The sequence below is a fragment of the Cnephaeus nilssonii genome, assembly GCF_951640355.1.
Source record: "Cnephaeus nilssonii genome assembly, chromosome: 5".
In the NCBI taxonomy this organism is placed as follows: Eukaryota; Metazoa; Chordata; class Mammalia; order Chiroptera; family Vespertilionidae; genus Cnephaeus; species Cnephaeus nilssonii.
In genome coordinates, this window is record NC_137076.1 from 79,916,967 (window position 1) to 79,933,790 (window position 16,824).

Sequence of the window (16,824 nt, forward strand, 5' to 3'; positions counted from 1 at the left end):
TTTATAGGCCAGGTTGTCACTATGCTTCAGAAGGAGCAAGTGAAGGGAGGTGGGGAAGATATTGGTGTAGAACATTGTGGAAGAGCAGCACATATAAAGGCCCTGAGGTTGTGAGAAGGAACTTGGCCTATGGAGGAACAGAGAAATGGGTGGTATGGCTGGGGCATGTAAGCATGTTGGGGGCCGGTATTAGTTTCATAGGGCTACTGTAACAAAGTACCATAAGTGTGGTGGCTTTAAACAATGGAAGTTTATTCTCTCAGTTCTGGAGGCCAGAAGTCTGAAATCAAGGTGTTGGCAGGGCCATGCTTCCTTGGAAGCCTCTATGTGAGGCTCTTTCCTTGCCTCTTCCAGCTTCTGGTAGCCCCAGGCGTTCCTTGGTTTGCAGACACAGCACTTCAGTCTCTGCCTCCACCACAGGATGTTCTCCAACTCTGTCTTCACGTGGTGTTTCTTCTCATTAGCATATCAGTCATATTGGATTGGGGCCTACCTTAATGACTTCATCTTAACCCAATTACATCTGCAAGGACACTGTTTCCAAATAAGGTCACATTCAAAGGTGCTGGGTGTTAGGATGTCAACATATCTTTTTAAGGGACACAATTCAAAACTCATGACAGGTTCAGTGGTATAAGAAGGGGTCCCGAGAGTGGGTCAGAGCCCCACTCTGTGACCAGTGCCTCAGATCCTGGAGAGCATCGAGACAGTTGCATGCATGGGATTGTCCTCAACACTCAGACAGACCAGCTCTTCCGGACAGCTGAGGAGGAAGCTAAGGGCCACAGAGGGAAGTTAGGTCCAAGCCCCACGCTGCCCTGCTCACATGCTGCTGAGTGGCACTGCGTGGTAGTTGCTTCTTCCCTCCAGATATCTGGAAGTGCTGGTCTGGGTCAACTCTCATTTCTGCATCTGGCTCAGTTACAGCTTCCATCCTCGTCCTCCGTGTGCCTGGGAGAGGAATAAACCTCTAAGCACTTGTTCAGCAGATGCTCGGCCTGGGACAGATTGTGTGTGAGGTAGGGAGGCCTGTGGCCTCCAAGGAGCCACCCTTTTGCCTACACAACCTCTTTCATGTTTAAAGGTTCCTGAAATTAATGTGCAAAGGTCCCTGAAATCTGCTAGGACAAGGGACATTGGGAGAATTTTAATATCATTGACCATGGTTCACCTAAGATCCAATTTGACCTTCGCCCAGTTATTTAACTTCTTTGAGCCTCAGTTTCCCCATACCTAAAATAGGGATGGTAATAACTTTTATCTCAGAAGATTGTCATGAGGATGGAAAGAAATAATGTCATTGTAGACCTGACTTCTAGTAAATGCTCAGTAACTGCTAACTCTAATCACCACCGCCACAACCATCATCGTCCTCACCTTTAACAATCACTCCTGGATTTGCTAGCCCCTGTCACTTTGGCTTCCACCATGGGTTCCAGTCACCTTTGCAGCAGACACAGATATTTGATGTCTCATCCATCAGTGGCTCTGAGTCTGACCCTAGCCACCTCCTTGTGATAATTTCATTGCACCATCATGGAGTCAACTGGTGTGTCCTGGTCTTTCCTGGACAGGATAATGTCTTAGTAGATGTGATAGAGAAAAGGGTCTTAATGATGCACGGCTGGGGGTGAAGAAGCTCATCTGGCTTAGCTACTATAGCTTCAGGGAGTAAATAATAAACCACCTACTCCTGGAAAGAGGTATTCAGCAGGGTGGAGTTGTTTTTTTGTTTGTTTTTGGTAACAGCTTTATTGAGATATAATTCACATACCATACAACTCACTTATTTAAAATGCACAATTAATTGGTTTTTAGTGTATTCACAGTTGTGCACTATCACCACTATCAACTTTAGAACATTTTCATCACCCTCAAAAGAAACCCTGTAGCCATCACATCTCAACCACCCTCACCCACCCCACCCCCAAGCAACTACCATTCTACTTCTTTTTCTATAGATATGCCTATTCTGGACATTCATATAAATGGAATCATGCACTATGTGATTGTGTCTGTCTTCTTATCATGTTATGACAAAATGACAGTACATGGTGAGCAACCACAAAAATGAGAATGTAGCACTAGATTTACTGACAAAGATAACGACATTTAGAGAAGCATTTCCGGTGTTAACAGAGCTTTGTGGGCTCCGGAGAGGTGGCTAAGAAGAGTGGAGGCTGTGTCCCACAGACTCGACATCATGAACATATTTGATCGGAAGATCAACTTTGATGCGCTCTTAAAATTTTCCCATATAACCCCCTCCACACAGCAGCACCTGAAGAAGGTCTATGCCAGTTTTGCCCTCTGCATGTTTGTGGCGGCTGCGGGGGCCTATGTCCATGTGGTCACTCATTTCATTCAGGCTGGCCTGCTCTCTGCCCTGGCCTCGTGCACACTTTGTTGTTACTGCTGGTTTGCTTGTTGATTTCTTGGACAGACTGAAAGCCAGGGAGGACAGGAATCAACTTGCTTGTTCTCTGCTATGGACTCACGGCGTAATATATAGTAAATGCTCTGTATATAGTCATGAGTGATGAGTAAACAAAGTATCTCAGGGGAATTGAGTAACCTCTTCAAGTGTCTGAAGGGCTGTCTGAGGCAGAAGAGTCTTCCTCTCTGTGACCACAGGAGGCAGAAGAACTAGGGCAAGTCAACGTGAGTGCCAAATTTTGGTTCCTAAGATAGAAAGAATCTTATAATAATACAGGCTGCTTGTGAAGAGGTGAGCTGTAGTCACCAACGGGGTTTCCAAGAAGCCTGGCGGGCTCTCTGTGAGGGACAGTCTGCAAAGAGAATTCCAGACTGGACAAAGGTTGTGAGTTGCCAAGGTCCCAGGCAAACTGGGCTATTCTAGGAAGTCATGAGGGTGTATTTTGGGTGGGGGAAGGGCAAGGAGGTGAGTGTTTTGTTTTTTCCATTTGAGGAACTTGCTTCTGATTCAGGCTGGCTGAGGGGAGCTGGTCAGATTCACCCATCCACACTTCCCTAATCCAGCTCGTCTTTTCTCAGACCTTGGAGAGGCCTTGTGACTGGCACTGGTGACACCTGGTGGCCAATTGGACTTGGACAAAGGCAGCTTCACCACCCATCTGTCCATCTGGTTCATGGCTGTGTCCCTGGGCCTAGTACAAAGGTACACTCAATGAATGAATGAGTGAGTGAATGAGTGAGTGAATTAATGGTTGAATACAGACTGTAAAGAAGAGAAGGAAGAAGAGATGCTGTCTCTCGGAGCCTGAGGTCTAACCAGGGGGACCAATTGGAACTGCAGGAGGGGGCCAGAGAATTCATCCACTTAGAGATACATAGACAGAAGAGCCTCTGCTCTCTCTCTCCTGTCTCCTTCCTCTGCGCCTGTCCTGTGTCCCAGGGGTACCTGTGAGGTGAGGAAGGGGGCTATCTAGGGAAAAGACTTAAGTTAATTAAAAGCTGCTTCTGCATCTGAGATTAATTGTGCTCTGGAGCTATGGATAGAGAACCATGGGCTCGCTTGGAAGTGCCCAAACAAGGCTTCTTTCTGAGACAGGACACTGAGGCCCAGAGAGAGTAGGAACCTGCCTAAGGTCCCACAGTCAGGATTCCCACTTTCAGTTCCTTAGGTCAAATCACAGCATTTGACCACCTAAGATAGAAACTCAGGAGACAGGAGCAATTGATATGGAGCCTAGAGGAGCAAGTACATGCACCTTAGCCTGGCAAATAGGACTTACCCATCAATGGTGATACCTCTAGCACATGCCTTTCCTTCCAACTAAAGAGCTACAGCACCGCCTGCCCCAATCTGAATGGGCATCACTTCCTAGCTCACCCAGAGCCCTCCTCACAACCACTCTGCTCTACACCCATCCTTTCAACTGTATGGACAGGGTTAACCTCCCTGAGCCTTAGTTTCCTAATCTGCAAAGGGATTGTTTGAGGTGTGAGAGAGGCTGCACGCCAAGTGCTTGGAACAGTGTTGGGCACCTGGTAAGAATTCAATAAGAATCACAGCTGTTATTATTGTTGCTATGGTAATCCAGGCCCAATTCAAGTCCTTCCCACGACCCACAACCAGATGGAGACATCCTTGAGGGCAGAGGGCAGAATTCCTTGACTCTATACCCAGAGAAGACTCAGGACATGGCAGTGGTCCCTATTGGCTCTAGAGGGCACCTGCTGGCTGGTTTCCCGTAGTGCCTTCCCTATGGGCAGGACTGCAGCCTGAGCCTGGCTTTCTGGCTTTCATTCCTTGAGGTTGTAATAAGTCATTTGTCTGGACTGAGTTTGGGATTTCTCTGATGGGTCAAAAACAGAGTGACAAGGTGCTGCTAGAGTACAAAGATGTCTTCCCCCGTTGCCCTGGATGACATGGAGAGACTCAAAACCCCCATCAGAGGATGAGGTAGTATGCCCAGATAGTCTTTCATTCCGTATTCAAGCAGTATTTATTGAGCTCCTTCTCTGTGCCAGTCGCCTGACCATAGGCGCTTACATTCTGGTTGGGGGACAGGTAAACTCCACTTATGAGGGCTGTTTTATTTTTATTTTTTAAAATATATATTTCTTTATTTCAGAGAGGGAGAGAGAGATAGAAACATCAATGATGAGAGAGAATCATTGATTGGCTGCCCTCTGCATGCCCCCCACTGGGGATCAAGCCCACAACCCAGGCATGTACCCTTGACTGGAATCAAACCCAGGACCCTTCAGTCCGCAGGCCTACACTCTACCCACTGAGCCAAACCAGCCAGGCATGAAGGGCTGTTTTAGAAGTAAGCCCAGGGCTTGGGGAGAGCAGGAGAGAGGTGACCTTTCAACTCAATCTGAAAGAGGTGGAGGAGGTCTAAGCAAGGAGAACCTGTGTACAGACCAGGAGGGAAGAGAGCCCTGGTATTTTTGAGGAGCTGAGTCCACAGCTGGACAGAGATCAGAGAGGCCCAGACCGCTGGCAGCTGGGTGCATACCCTGCCCTTCTCTGTCCCTTTGGGAACCCGCCCCCAGCGGCTGCCTTTCCCAGCATGCCTTCTGGCGGTGACTTCAGGAGGCTCGGGTGCCAAGGCCGCGGCCTCCGCTAGATGGCACCGTTCCCAGCAATCCACCTCGGCCTCGCCTTACCGCCGGCTCCTACAGCAGCGCCGCTGGGGCAGCAGGTCCGAGGCGCTAACCGCTCCATGAAAATAACATTTACCTCCCCTCCTCCTCTCCAGCTTCCCTGAATGAGTCCCCAGTCCCCCATCCTCCAGGGCCTTCCAAGGGAGGCAAACCTAGCTCTTGGGAGTGGGGGCAATAAGAGTGTCTCCATTGGGGGCCAATGGTGCTCAACTGATGCCCTAAACCACTTGGCTCTTTCTCAGCATTTAATTGTAAGCATTGTGCTAAATGATGAGCAGGCACTACATAATTTAATTTTCACCAAAGTTTTACCCTCTGTATCCCCACCTTTTACTGATGGAAGTGGAGTTCTTGGGGTACCACGGGGACAATAATTTCCTGAGGCCACACGGGAGGATGAGGTGTGGCGGGAAGCTTTATTGATGATATAACATCAAAGGGGTTCCCTCCCAAGGTCCCATTTCCCTCCGTCCCACCATGGAAAAAGTCCAGCTGTGTCTTCAGAGGGGCAAGAATTAAAGCCACTGCCCGGGGTCTCCACTCCATATTAATTAAGCGCCCAGCCTGTTTTGTCTTCCGGAGGGAAAGTATAGTGTCAGCCACCGGTGACGGACAGGGCGCTTAACGAGTTCAGCCCAGCGTCTGGATAGGTTAGCTTGTGTTCCTGGCTGCAGTCCATTGTGTGTGGGTCTGCATGGCCAGGGGCTGCTAAGGCCTCATGGCTACAGAGGTGAGTGCAGGTCATGGAGCAAGTGAGAAACAGGAGTGCAAGAGCGAACAAGCAAGAGAGAGAGAGAGAGAGAGAGAGAGAGAGAGAGAGAGAGAGAGAGAGAACTCCTTTGTCTGGGGTTATAACTAAGAGTTTAATCAATTAACCCTTCAGGATTTTGCACTCTTGCAGTAGCTCCACCCCCTCTAGCCAATTACCTGTTTCCAAGGTTAGGCTGGCAGGTAAGCACCTTCCCTATGTCACCCGGACTTCACTGTGCATGCGCCCAGTGATTTGCAGAGAATGGACTGGTGATTCCCCTGGGAAGTGTGAAGTTGCAGCTTCCTGTGAAGCTCCTCAGATGACCATGCTTATAAGGTCTGGCCTCCCCTTGGCCCCTTTCCTATCACTAATAACCAGCTAGTTACGACCGTAACAAAAGTTCCAATTTCTGGATGAGGACAACGAGACACAAAGTTGCTAAGTGATTTCTCCAAAGCTCAAGAGCCAGCATTTGGTGGAGTAAGAATTCTGAATAAGCTAAGCTTTTCCCCACCCTCAACCCTGCTGGTGAGCTGCCTGGATTGGAGCCAAACTTGGCTACCCTGGGAAGGAGGAATTTGACAAAAGAGGATTGAAACTTTGCCTGACCACCTCCCAACCTTCCCCAAGAGCCGCATTTTGGCCAGGGCCAGCAGCTGACCTAGTGATGAAGGAGATTTCCACAGAGCTTCTTTCCTCACCGATGACATTGGATCTTTAAGGGGATTGGCTAGACCCAGAAAGGATGGAGAGGAGGGTTGGACTGGGAGGGATTGGGGAGCTAATACTTTGTGATTCCAGGAGGGTCTTGAATAATTGGAGGGACAGTGATTGATGAGGGGGTATTGGAAATCCCAGTGGGTGGTCTAGAGATGAGAGAGGGTCCTGGAGAAATCTGATACAGAGGTCAGGGAGAGCTGAAGTACCAGCACTGGGACAGATGGACAGGTTTGGAAGGAAAGGCAGCCTGCAGGTAGTGAGCACCGCTTTCAGAGTCCCAGTCTCCCCCTCCCCCGCACCCTTTTGTTACCTTGTCACTTTGAGTAGTTAAAGACCCTCAGCCTTCTGTAACAGTATCTTACTCCTAGAACAGTTGTGAAGGGTTTAGCAGGAGAAGTGTAAAGATCTGGGTGAAGCCTGGCTGGTGAGCGTCAACCTATGAACCAGGAGGTTCCCAGTCAGGGTACATTATTCCCAGTCAGGGTACATTATTCCCAGTCAGGGTACATTATTCCCAGTCAGGGTACATTATTCCCAGTCAGGGTACATTATTCCCAGTCAGGGTACATTATTCCCAGTCAGGGTACATTATTCCCAGTCAGGGTACATTATTCCCAGTCAGGGTACATTATTCCCAGTCAGGGTACATGCCCAGGTTGCAGGGCATGCAGGAGGCAGCTGATTAATGATTCTCTCATCATTGATATTTCTACCTCTCTCTCCCTTCCTCTCTGAAATCAATAAAAATATATTTTAAAAATGTATTTGGATGGATGGTGGTAATAGTTGTACAACAATGTGAATGTACTTAAAGCCACTGAACTTTCCACTTAAAAATGGTTAAAATAACAAATTTTTGTCATGTACATTTTACCACAATTTAAAACATTTTTTTAAAGTACATTACTAAATGGAATACTACACAGCAAGGAACAAATGTTGATGCACACAACTTGGATTAATTTCAAGGGCATTAAACAGAATGAGAAAAGCCAATCTCAGAATGTCACATACTGACCCTGGCTGGTGTAACTCAGTTGGTTGGAGCATTGTCCGTACACCGGAAGATCGTGGGTTCAATTCCAGTCAGGGCACGTTTCAGGCTTGGTCCCTGGTTGGGGCACGTATAAGAGGGCAACCCATTAATGTTTCTCTCTCACATTGATATTTCTCTCTCTCTCTCTCTCACATCAATAAACATATCCTCAGGTGAGGATTTTTTTAAAAGTCACATACTGTATGATTCTATTTATATAACATGTATAATATGATTATATTATATAACAAAATGACAAAATTATAGAGATGAAAAATAGATAAGTAATTGCCAATGGGTAGCGATGCTGGGGTGGTAGTTGTGACTATAAAGAGGTATCATGAAGGAAATCACTGTGGTAATGGAATAGCTCTGAGTCTTGATTTCGGTGACTACAGGAACTGCACATGTAATAAAATGACATTAAACTATATATACACATGGTACCAACAGTATTTCCTGGTTATGATATTGTACTATAATTATGTGATGCAACCAGGAGGGGAAACTAGATGAAGGCACACTGACATTTTCTGTATAATTCTTGCTCCTTCCTATGAATCTATAAATATTTTTTAAATAGACTTAAAACAGTACATTCATAGAACCATCTATGTAGTAAGAGTCCACATATGTAAAAAAATAAAATAGCAATTATTACTTATTATCCTCATTTTATATTTGAGAAAACTGATGTCCAGATTAAGTGTTGGTTGTCAAAGTCAGCCTATATTCTTAACCACTATGTCATTATATATATATATATATATATATATATATATATATATATATATATATATATAATATTTACATTAAAAAGTTTGGAGGGCTACATATCATTTGTAATGGTGGGTGTTAGAATCAGGGAAGGGAGCTTGAATTTTCAGCTCTATAGGTTTCTATACTGTTTGACTCATTAACAACAAACACTTATAATCAGAGTAAAAATATTTTAAACATTTTTATTTCGGGGGGAGGTAAAGGTAGTGAGGCACCCCCCTCCCCCATGCCCTAATGATGGAACTGCAGTTGCTTTCTTTTTTTAAAAAAAAATTTTTTTTATTGATTTCAGAGAGGGAGAGAGAGATAGAAACATCAATGATAAAGAAAATCATTGATTGGCTGCCTCCTGCATGCCCCCTACTGGGGATCAAGCCCACAACCTGGGCATGTACCCTTGACCCGAATCAAACCAGAGACCCTTCAGTCAGCAGGCCGACACTCTATCCACTGAGCCAAACCAGCTAGGGCTGCAGTTGCTTTCTTAAAAATATTTTTGTTTGTATTTTTTTAGTTTTAAAAATTGATTTGTGTGTGTGTGAGAAAGAGAGAAACATCAATTGGTTGTTCCACTGATTTATGCATTCATTGGTTGATTCTTGTTTGTGCCCTGACAGGGGATGATACTCTAACCAACTGAGCTACCTGGCCAGAACATATTTTTTATTTTTTAATTATAGTTGACATACCATATTATATTAGTTTTAGGTGTACAGTTGTCTTTGTTGTTGTTGTTGTTGTTGTTAATCCTCACCCAAGGATATTTTTTTCCATTGATTTTTTAGAGAGTGGAAAGGAGGGAGGGGGAGAGAGAGAGACATTTATTGGGTTGCCTGCACCTGGGACCAAACCTGTAACCTGGGCACGAGCCCTGACAGGGAATTGAATCAGCAACTTTTCAGTGCATGGAGCAACACTCAACCAGTTGAGCTACACCAGCCAGTGCTACAGTTGCTTTTTTAAAAAAAAACAAACAAAAAACACACACCTCATGATATTGTAATAGTTCTTCTACAGTGGTACATATGGATGAAACCCAATCTTTTCATGATGGCATAGTATTTTGTAGTATGAATTATAGTACTCTCTATCCTTTCCCAATTGATGAGTAGTTAGACACATCCAATTTTTTTGCTATCATTACATGTTACCTGATTTTAAAACTTCAATTTATTTAAAAAATATTTTTATTGATTTCAGAGAGAGGAAGGGAGAGAAAGAGAAACATCAATGATGAGAGAGGATCATTGATTGGCTGCCTCCTGCATGCCCCCTACTGGGAATTGAGCCACAACCTGTCATATGCCCTGACTGGGAATCGAACCCTGACCTCCTGGTTCATGGGTCAATGTTCAACCACTGAGCCACTCTGGCCAGGCTTATTTTTCTTTATATAAAACTAGAGGCCCAGTGCACAAAAACTCGTGCACTCTGGGGGGGGGGGTGTCCCTCAGCCTGGCCTGTGCCCTCTCATAGTCCAGGACCCCTCAGGGGATGTCCACCTGCCGGCTTAGGCCCACTCCCGAGGGGACCGGGCCTAAGCTGGCAGTCAGACATCCCTCTGGCAGCTCGGGAGCTCTTGGGGAATGTTCGACTGTGGCTTAGGCCCACTCCCCATGGGGAGCCACAGTCAGACATCCTTAGTGCTGCCGAGGAGGTGATAGAGGCTCCCACCACCACCGCTGTAGTCACAGCTGTCAACCTGGTTTGTGGCTGAGCAGAGCTCACCCTGTGGTAGGGCACTGACCACCAGGGGGCAGCTCCTGTATTTAGCGTTTGCCCCTTGGTGGTCAGTGTACATCATTGTGACCGGTCATTCCAGGTTGTTCAGCCTTTAGGGTCAATTTTCATATTACCCTTTTATTATGTAGGACTAGAGGCCCGATACACGAAATTCATGCAAGAGTAGGCCTTTCTTCTCCCAGCTGCCGGCACCGGCTTCCCTCTGGCACCCAGGACCCAGGCTTCCCTCCAGCACCCAGGACCCGGGCTTCCCTGGAAGCCCCGGCTTCATCTGGAAAGTCTTCTGGAAGGATGTCTGGTCTAATTAGCATATTACACTTTTATTATTATAGATAATACATGCTCAGCATAAAATATTCAACATTTCAGGAATGTATGGTTTAGAACACAAAAGTCCTTCATAATCCTCTCTCAGACACCAAATACAATGTTATTCTATGCATATACCATATACGTATATCATTTATATTGTGTAGTCTACACTGAGTGGCCAGATTATTATGATCTCTGAACGCATAATAATCTGACCACTCAGTGTGTGTGTGTGTGTGTGTGTGTGTGTGTGTGTGTGTATTTATTAGAGGCCTGGTGCATGAATTCGTGCATGGGTGGGGTCCAGCCAGCCTGGCCAGGGGGAAGGGACATGGGCGGTTGGCTGGCCTGCCTGCTGGTCAAGGGGACAATTTTCATATTAGCCTTTTATTATATAAGATATACACTGAGTGGCCAGATTATTATGCGTTCAGAAGTCATAATAATCTGGCCACTCAGTGTATATACACTATTGAAAACACAAATAGTGTTAACTATACATCGTTTTTGCTGCTGAAGCCATTGGATTTTAAATTCTAGGTTTATTATGATCTCTGAACGCATAATAATCTGACCACTCAGTGTGTGTGTGTGTGTGTGTGTGTGTGTGTGTGTGTGTGTGTATATAAATATATATATTTATTAGAGGCCTGTGCATATACCACATACGTATATCATTTATATTGTGTAGTCTACACTGAGTGGCCAGATTATTATGATCTCAGATTATTACTTATCTCTTTCCCAGTAGTGAAAAGGCTGGGCCCTTTAAAGCTATAAACTGTGAGAACCATCAACTCCTCAGAAATAGGGACTTTACTCGGCTGTCTACACTGCGTTGCCATCTCATCTGCCTCATTGACCTTAGACCCTGCCTCTCCCTCTCCAGGGCAACACCCTGTCCTTTTCTCCAAGGGTCCTCCCCTACTCCTCTGGGACTCAGAAGTCCTTTTCTGTTCTTATCTTTACACATTACCCCCACCACCCCTCCACACAGGATAAATACATGACTTGTCCACATCCTTTGCTATGTTAGCCACTTTTACTGATAGGTAAAGCCTTTATTTAAAAACAGCAGGCTTAAAAGCTAACAGAATCACATTTTAAAATTGTTTAAACTTTCCCTTTGAGTAATACCAAATAATAATAACAGATTTGGTGAACAACTTGCATATGCATCGCCTTCCACTCAAATGTTCCTTGTCTACCCACCTCTTCTCCAGGGTACAGAGGGAGGTTGGGGGACTATCTTTAGATTGAATGGCCAGACAGTTTGTTTTCCAGGCTGAAAGTCCCCAAGATTTCTGCCACATGGTGTGCGGGCTGAGCCTGCAGGAAGTGATCTGCCCTTTGCTAAGGCACTCTCACCCCAGCCACAGGATCCACAAGAAAGAGCAGTCAGTGGTTGAGGGCTCTGAGAATCTGAAACGGAACACCAATCCCAGTTTCACAGGGACTGATGTTGTAAACATCTTTGAAGGGTAAATGGTGGCTGGGACCAGTCTTTTAAAATACTGCTTTTGTAAAGAAAAAATATCACCACCATCATCATAGCTAATATTTGATGAGTAGTTCCTTCAGTCCAGGAACTCTTTACATACCTTTTGTTATTTAATCTCACAATCATATGAAGATGCTAATGTTACCCCTGTTTTACTGATGAGAAAAACTGAGTTTTAAGAGGCCAAGTGACTTTAGCAAACTTCACACTATGAATAGCAGAATAGGGCTCAAACCCACTGATTGCAAAGCCCCAGCTCTAAACCACAACGTCACTAATTACATTACCTCTCAGCACCACTGACTTCAGTAAGGGAAGAAGCACAGGTGTGCACAAACGTCTCCTCATTTCTAATGATTTCACCAGGAGGAAGTCTCGATTTGCACAACTATATCTTCCCCAAGGACAGAGTAAAGATAGTGTTTCTCTTTCCTACTAGATTTTGAACCCCTCTAGACTGGGTTAAACTATAGTTCTGTGACGTAAAATCTGGACATACAATTGAGTGGTTTTGCTTTTTTGTTTTTTAAGGGAACTATTATTTTATCCAACAACTTGTGAGTATAAAGGTTTCTTGAGCTACTTATTATTCAGCTGGTCATTTATGAATTCATTCAACAAGTATCTTTGATATGCCAGACATTGGTGACTAAAAAGAGGAACAAAAGAGACGATATCTCTGCTCTCCAGAAACTGACCATCTATTGAATGAGACAGTTGTCTAACCATTATAATAAAGTGTGATTAATCTCTGATGGCAGGGCTCTAATCTAAAGGCACCTAACCTAGTCTGGGGTGACTGGTAGGGAAAACTTCCTCAAAGATGACTTTTAGGATAAAATCAGGCTGCCAACAAACATAACGAAGTGTTGTAGGAGTCAGGTGGCAAAGTTAGTGCCATTTCTTAATTTAGCAATTCCTATGAAGTAGGGTGTGGATACTGGACCAGACCTCAACAATGGAATAAATGAGGGTAGGCAGAACACACCCCAAATTGTATATAGCAAGAGAGAGTGACTGAACAAAAAGAATATAAATTGAATACTATAATTTCTTTGTTAAACTACTGTTCTGATTTTTTTATCATGAAAAAAAAAGAAAAAAAAAGAGCTACTTCAAACTCATAAAACCTGGCTTCCTAAGGAAATAGATTAGTCTCTAATAATAACCTCTAGTGGTGGTACTATCTTAAAGAGACTGCAATGTTTGGGGACATTTTTATGTTTTAACACTATACCTTAGAAAATATCACAAAAAGGGATCATATTGATGCAGCTAGAAAATCATTTCCTACTTTACCTAATACTCTTTACTCAGTCATCTTAATAATAAAAGGCTAATATGCAAATGGTCATCATGCTGTGATGCCGTAATGACCGATCAGCATGGACCTAGGCTGCTTGGTGCCGGGCGGGGGTGGGGGACCTGAGGCTGCGCCCCCCTGAGGCCATGCCCCCCACCATGGTGCTGTGGCTGGGGGACCTGAGGCCGCCCCCCTGCTCTCCTCCCCCCCCCCCCCGCACTGGGACTATGGGGCTTGATGGGGGTGGGGCAGGCTGAGTCTTGGTGTTGCCCAGTGGGGGTGGGGCTGGACGGACACTTCTATTATAGAGAAAGGGCAAATAGCAATATTAAAATATTTCCTCTAATGAATTCCCTTTTTAAAAAAAAATATATTTTATTGATTTTTTACAGAGAGGAAGGGAGAGGGATAGAGAGCTAGAAACATCGATGAGAGAGAATCATCGACCAGCTGCCTCCTGCACACCCCCCACCAGGGATGTGCCCGCAGCCAATGTACATGCCCTTGACCGGAATCGAACCTGGGACCCTTCAGTCCGCAGACCGACGCTCTATCCACTGAGCCAAACCGGTTTTGGCATAATGAATTCCCTTTTATTGTGCACGAATTTTGTGCACTGGGCCACACGTTTTGAATAAGATACAATAAACTCTCCTACAGAGCTGCTGAGATCCAAAATCAGAGTTTCCAAATTGCTTGGGCTCTACTATTTACTCAACCCATAGCAATCATCTGCCACTGAGGAGAGTACTCTCTGTAGCATTTAATCACAGCTGTCAGCTCTGGGAACATCTTTGCCAAGAGAAAGCCTTTAACTACTATAATGCTTATAGTATTGGGTTAACTCCCAACAGGGGAGGTCAAACTCCAAGAATATGCAGTGTACTCACAATTTCAGTAGGATAATGGAAGATAAACTGAGGGTTGTAAGATCCATGCAGGGTGAGTGTGAGGAAAAAATCACCCCAAGGAGAAATCTATTAAATAAGATCTAAAAATTCTGCATACTTTTAAAATTTTATATTATTTTATTACATACATACAATTTACAAATAAAATGTACAGATCTTTAATGTTAATTCCATGAGTTTTGACAATTGTGTGTGTGTGTGTGTGTGTGTGTGTGTGTGCGCGCGCGCTCAATCCCTCTCTGGACAAATGATCTCTCCAATAACAGCAACCAATTCAAACACCAAAGATTAGTTTTGTCTGTTTCTGGACTTCATATAAATGCACTTGTACAGCTCATATTTTTTTGTGTCTTGTGTCTTTCTTCTTTTGCTTAACATAATCATTTGAGACTCATACATGTTGAGTATATCAATAGATCATCCTTTTTTTTGTTGTAGAATTCCATTGTATGAATATATCATAATTTGTTATCCCATTCTTCTGTGGATAGAATTTGGTTGTCTCCACTTTTGGACTATATATGAGTAAGGCTGTTATGAATATTTGTGTACAAATCATTTTGTGGACATGTTTTCAATACATAAGAGTAGAATTGCTGGGTCATATGGTAGATATATGTTTAATTTTATAAGAAATTACCAAACAGTTTTTCAAAAGGGTATACTATTTTACACTCTCACCTGCAATGTATGAGAGTTCCAATTGCTGTACTTCCTTGTTATCACTTATTGTTGTCAGTGTCTTTTATTTTAGCCATTCCAGTAAGTGTGAAATGTTATCTCATTATAATTTTAATTTGCATTTCCCTGATGACTAATAAATTCCAAACTATTTGAAAATAACCCCTGGTCAAAGAATAAATCACAGAGAGATTAGACTATTTTAAATGGAATGAAAAAAAAAACACAAAAACAACAACACATAAAATTGTGGGATGCAAGGAATCCAGAGGCAGCAAAATCCCAGACATATGCTGAAGCAATTTCTTTACCAATACAGCTCCTAGGGCCGTGGTAGGCAAACTGCGGTTCGCGAGTCACATGCGGCTCTTTGGCCCCTTGAGTGTGGCTCTTCCACAAAATACCACGGCCTGGGCGAGTCTATTTTGAAGAAGTGGTGCTAGAAGAAGTTTAAGTTTAAAAAATTTGGCTCTCAAAAGAAATTTCAATGGTTGACTGTTGATATTTGGCTCTGTTGACTAATGAGTTTGCCGACCACTGTCCTAGGGCAATGAAAACTAAAGAGAAAATAAACAAATGAGATTACATCAAAATAAAAAGCTTTTGTACAGCAAACAAAACATCAACAAAACAACAAGAAAGCCCACTGCATGGGAGGACATATTTGCCAATGTTATCACCGATAAGGGTTTAATCTCCAACATTTACAGGGAACTCATACAACTTAACAAAAGGAAGATAAACAATCCAATAAAAAAATAGGCAACGGACCTAAATAGATACTTTTCGAAAGAAGACATAAGGAAGGCCAAAAGACATAAGAAAACGTGCTCAAAGTCACTAATCATCTGAGAGATGCAAATCAAAACGATAATGTGGTACCATCTCACACCTGTCAGAATGGTTATCATCAACCAATCAACAAACAACAAGTGCTGGCAAGGATGTGGAGAAAAAGGAACCCTCATGCACTGCTGGTGGGAATGCAGACTGGTGCAGCCACTATGGAGAACAGTATGGAGTTTCCTCAAAAAACTAAAAATGGAACTCCCATTTGACCCAGTAATCCCACTTCTAGGAACATATCCCAAGAAATTAGAAACACCAATCAGAAATGTTCATAGCAGCACAATTTACCATAGCTAAGATTTGGAAACAGCCTAAGTGCCCATTAGATGAGTGGATTAAAAAACTGTGGTACATCTACACAATGGAATACTACGCTGTGGTAAAAAGAAGGAATTCTTACCATTTGCAACAGCATGGATGGAACTGGAGAGCATTATGCTAAGTGAAATAAGCCAGTCAGAGAAAGATAAATATCACATGGTCTCACTCATTTATGGAATACTAGAGGCTCGGTGCACAAAATCGTGCAAGGGGGGTCCCCTCAGCCCAGCCTGCACCCTCTCCAATCCGGGACATCTCTCTCACAATCCTGGACCGCTGGCTCCTAATCACTCACCTGCCTGCCTGCCTGGTCACCCCTAACTGCCGCCCCCTGCCGGCCTGGTTGCCCCTCACTGCCTCTGTGTGCCGGCCTGATTGCCCCTAACTGCCCTCCCCTGCCGGCCTGGTCGCCCCTAACTGCCCCCCACTGGCCTAGTCACCCCTCACTGCCCCCCCCCCCCCCACTGCTAGCCTAATCGCCCCCAACTGTCCCCCCTGCCGGCCTGGTATTTCCACAGAGCCTGCTTGTTCAGTCGTTTGGTTGTCCCTCACTAACCCCCCTGCTGGCCTGGTTGTAGGCAGCCATCTTGTGAGGGAATGATGGTCAATTTGCATATTACCTCTTTATTATATAGGATAATTAACAACATAAACTAATGAACAAAAACAGATCCAGAGACAGAGAAGCATTGATCAGACTGTCAAACCTCAGAGGGAAGGTAGGGGAGGGTGGGGGTAAGGGGGAGAGATCAACCAAAGGACTTGTATGCATGCATATAAGCCTAACCAATGGTCACAGACAGCAGGGGGGTGAGGGCA